We start from the raw sequence: 5059 nt of genomic DNA, 5'->3' as shown, positions 1-5059 counted from the left end.
AGACTTTTACAGAAGTTCAGTGTCTTTCCAGTGCTGATATGCAACCGAGAGCTGGGGACTCCCAGCAGCCCCTGCAGGCTGACAGAAGCCGGTCCTCCCTCGGAGGTGAAGGCAGGTGGGCCGCAAAGGAAAGCCGCCCTGCAGGGCTGCTCCTCCTCACTGACTCCATCATTCACTCACTGATTTAAAACACAAACGGCCTCCAAGACTTTGGAAACTATAATGCCTTTAATAAGCCAAACAACTCTGTATCCAGGAAATCTTAATGGAATATCTTCGCAAAAAGAACACTTTGATAAAATACATACCTCATACAGAAAGAGCATCTTTTGGGCAGTGATGAAGTGGATGAGACTCCAAGCCCGGTGTGAACAATACACTGAGTAAGTTTTCTCTACTCTCAAATTCATAGCAAAGGCACGGAAACATTAAAAAAAAAAATCATTATTAACACAGCCACAATTGATAAAGTAGGTATAGAAACTTCAAAAATACTTTCATCTAAATGCTTTGTTTCCATCCAGTCAGATAAAGCCTGAGAACTCAGACCGAGTTGGTAACTCCAGGGAAAGCACTGATACTTTGGGGAGTGGGAACCACTTCCACACTTACAAATGGTCCTGTGGGCGTGAATGCCTCTGCAGCTTCCAGGCCAGGCAAGATGACCTTTCCAGAACTTGTAAAATCAAATCAAATAAAAATAGATTCAGACTTTCTTAAAATGAAACCACTTGAAAAAGGGGCCCAACAACTGAAATGCTGGAGGAAAACAGAACGTGCCTTAGCAAATATACTTCAAAATGAAATTTTAAACTTGGAATAATGACAGCAGTTACGTCTCCATCTCTCTTTCTCTCTTGCTCCCTGTCATTTCCAGATCTCTCTTATCAGAGCTCTGTCAGCCCCTAAACTGACATTTTCCCATCCTGATCATTCCTAGGATAGAGAAGAAGGATTTTTTTTTGCTTGGCCGATGCAAACAGCAGATCATCCTACAGAGAAACGTCAAGGACAGTTCGGAGTCCTAATCCCTGACCTGGCGGCCCTTTCCTAACTAGCTATTGACATTGAACTTAAAAAGCTGCAAAGCTGAGATGAGATAATGAATTCTGTTTGCTTTTAGCGTGCGGGAGGAGGAGGGTGAGAGAGGAGGAGGAAGGGCTGCGCATGTGAAGGTTCTGCTATGCTGCAGAGTGACTTTCATCTCTTTATATCTGAAATTTATTTAAGGAAAATAACTTGAGAAATAAAAGCTTTTTCCCCCTGGAGTGCAGGTGAGTGGAAAGGACGATACTGGCTAACAGCATTCCTTCTGTTTTCGGAGGCTCTAACATAGCTACCAGGGAATGAAGTCTGGCCAGCTCACGAGATGAAGAGCTTCTAAATGTGCGCAGAATTCCTTGTGCTAACTCCACCTTTTGTTGTTGGTGGTTTCTTTTTTTTCCATTTTTCTTGCTCTGCTTTTTGTTGTCATCCAACTATGTAAGATCCCATTAACCAAAGGGACCAGCCTGTCCCAGCTCAGTAACTGCCGTGCTGCTGCCAGAGCCGCGCAGCCCCCCACAGCCCACAGTCACCCGTCTTCGCTTCCACGCCTCGGACCACAAGGGCCGGCTGACAGCCGGGACTCTGGGCTCCTCTGTTCCAACACCTCCTAGGACCAAGTGCTGTGTCCTGCAGTCTGAGTTCTGTTCTTTACCCCTTTGGATGTGCAAGCAATTGTGTGTTGGTTTGGGAAAATCTAAGACAGGGCACTTAGTGTATTTAAACTCAGAGGGTCCCTCACCTTCTGCTCTAGCATCACCTACTCCCAAACACTCCGCTTTACTCTAAGTGGGAAACAACTCTGTTTTGCTACCACGATCCCAGGAACATCCAACTCTGAATGTCTGCCACCCACATCTTCAGAACACTGACTCAGAACAGCTGAATGTCACAATGTACATTCCAAGACTTCATATTTGAAAAGTGTTTGCTGCTTGTTTTTGATGTTTTGTTGCACATTGATATTTTTACAAAGTTTTCCATTACGGGGTCATTAATCACACCCCAATGATAATGATTCCTGTACCTGGAACTATTTCCCAATATCGTATTTTTAGAGCTATATGTTCACAATGTTGTAGTAACCCTAAGATGCAGAGTGAAAACAACACAATTACTGTTATGTTATCAGAAATAGCAACAAAACCATACCTCTAAATCAGCCCAAATTCTGAGAATGCCATGAAAATGCATCTCCTCTAGATACAGCCAGAAGCGAGCACAGAGCAAAACGAAGCCAGTTCTGGGATGACTCATTAAGGAAAGTGAACGGCTGCACTAAATTATGTAGCGTTGTGTGAATATATTTTCTTTCTTCTATGGCACATAGGATATGCGATAGAAAAAAAAATATTAAACTCCCTTACTTCTTCCTGCACCCTTAAGTCATTTCGATAAGGAGGTATTACTTGGAGAAATCAAATGACTTTTGGTTGCATTTGTTGAAGGTTTAGTTTACAAGTTTGTAAAAGTTATTCACCGCTGTGAATTAATAACAAACATTTTCGCTTTTTCTCTCCCCAAGTTCTACCACAGAAAAATGAGATTTTGTCTCATCTTGGTCTGAGATGCCATAATAGAAAGTCGGAAACTGTTCTGGCTCTTGCACAGTCAACAGGACTTGACTACAGGTTAAAATTCATCTTAAAAGTTTAAATTCTTGCCTTCTGCTGACTATATCTACACAGGAATACTAATCAGGCAAGCATTAACCTCAATGCAACAGAGGGATTAACTATAAAGGATTATCTACTAGCCTACAAATGCATAAATCAGATCAAAACTTGACAAATTTTGAGAGGTAGCATTTTATCAGTCCTGCAACTGACCCTCCTCAAGGAAGAAAGCACAAACAAACTGACAAGTGGGTTTGAAATGGCTAGTCAGTTTTCTTCACTTGTTGGATATGCCCACCCATTTCTTTGGCAAACAGAAAAACAAAACCAAAAAAACCCAGTTGCTGAAACAGAGCTTTTCTATCATCTCTTCTCAGACATGCTAATCAACATAATTCATGGTAAGAAGGGAGGAAAATGAACACCCTCGCATGGATATTTCATCAAGATTCTGGTGAACCTCATAAAGCAGCCTCTTTTAGAAACCATAAAATGAAACAAGACATATTTCTGGGGTTGTCAGCAGGTAGATCCACTGGTTTTGTGGTAAGTAATCTCTTTGGGAGGAAGTCTTTGCTCTGATGTCTGTGTTGAACGTTCCGCGGCTCCCCCAGCCGCACCAGCGCAGGGCGCTCGCTGGCGGAGGAGGCGGTGATGATATTGCTTCTAACAACCAGACTGAAGTATAGCCCGAGGCGATCTTCCAAAGCCCCCTCCAAACAGCCTCTAATTAATTTTAATCCTGCCACTCCAATGAGTCCCAAGAGTGCAGCAACCAAAACAAAAAAAACCTTCATCAAGTCATTCAGAAAAGCTTTGACGGCGATGCTTCAAGATTTCAGAGCTCCAAGCAGAAAGTGCTACAGAAGCTTTTAAATCCGTTTTCCCTTCAGTTTCCTTATTTGCTGTCCTTGCACACTGTGGGTAGCAGCACATCCCCACACGCTCCCCCAGATTTGGTCCCACCGCTGTGCTCTGCAGGGTTGCGCCCCGCGTCCTTCTGCAGCCCCCAGGCAGAGGGGCTATTGCAGAAGTGGAAGCAGAACCAAAATGCAGCAGACCAGCAGCAGTCTGACAGCAGACACCCAGCACTACGGCCTGAACGCTCCATGCAGCTTCTGGCTGTAACCCAGGTGAACTATCTGCACAGGGCAGGAAAAAATGCTCTGAGCTTGTAAGCAGGCCCACTTATTTTGTCATTCTTTCATAAGAAAACACAAACTCTCATTCTACTTTTGTCTAGCAGGGTTGTTCAGATCACTGCTCATACAATCAAGTGAATATGAAATTTTGGGAATACACTTGAAACTTCGCAATAAAAATACTTTGCACCACCTTTCCTCCAAGAAGAAATATAGAAAGTAAGCTACAGAATTGCTAGAAAAGATCTCCAAAACTGAGCTTTGGGTTTGCAGATGCATAAGAATACTGGTAACAGAAAGTGTTTGTAAACAGGACTGAAGTTCATGGAAAGGGAAGCTCAGGTAGGCAGCACCAGCAATTACATTGCAACTGGGATATGTGGAGAATACCTCCTTCTGAGTCCCTTTTGCAAAACATGCATTCCGCTGCTGGTTTATTAGATTTGGATGCTTCACGGAAGAATTAAGCTATAAAGGTTTCTTGGCAGAAGGATGTGGGTGTGAGGAGACAGAGCCATGCACAGTGGCCTGTTAATGACTTAATGGAGAAAGGAATGTGAAGAGGACTGGAAGCGCAGACCCGCAGCCCACCGCACGGGTTATATACACTGAGGTCACTTAGGATTTTTTTTCCCCACGATTCCCACAGTTTTTGCTTTCTGCACAGAGCAGATGCACACATTTCTTCCCCCACTGCCCAGTGCACAGACTCCTGTATTCACTCCGTACACTTTGAACGCCGCCTGCATGTGTGTGCAGCCAAGCTCTGGGCAGGCTTCCCTTCCAGCCCCGATGCCAGGCACTGCCGTAACTCTGCTGGGACCCGCAGCACAGAAGAAGTGCCTTTTGCCACGATGGCAATCAGGAGAGGTCTACCGCGCGATTCCTCAGAACACTGCCCGTGTCCAAAGGGCTCAGAGCAGTTGCGAGTACAAATTCAGCTCCCTGCATCTCAAGTGAACCATGAAGAGAACGAAGAATGCCCAATTAGTAACAGTCTGTGAAAAGTTAGGCTGCAGCGAATTAACCAGCGTCACAAATGGAAAAGGTGGCTAAGGAAGGGAAAGCAATCGCTTTTCCAAGGCAGTGTTCAACCATCCCGGCCATCGCACACCCTTCCCTCATCCCGCCCCACCGCTCCCGGGCCGGCACAGGGGTCCCGCGGCCCGGCCCGACCTTCCCCGTCCTCTTCGGGGCCCCAGCAGGGGTCACTCGGCGCCCAGGAACGAGGAGGGCCCAACGGCCGGGGCCGGGCCC

Source organism: Meleagris gallopavo, chromosome 13 (genome assembly GCF_000146605.3).
Source record: "Meleagris gallopavo isolate NT-WF06-2002-E0010 breed Aviagen turkey brand Nicholas breeding stock chromosome 13, Turkey_5.1, whole genome shotgun sequence".
In the NCBI taxonomy this organism is placed as follows: domain Eukaryota; kingdom Metazoa; phylum Chordata; class Aves; order Galliformes; family Phasianidae; genus Meleagris; species Meleagris gallopavo.
The sequence above is the reverse complement of the archived record's forward strand: the minus strand, read 5'-3'. Positions refer to the sequence as shown.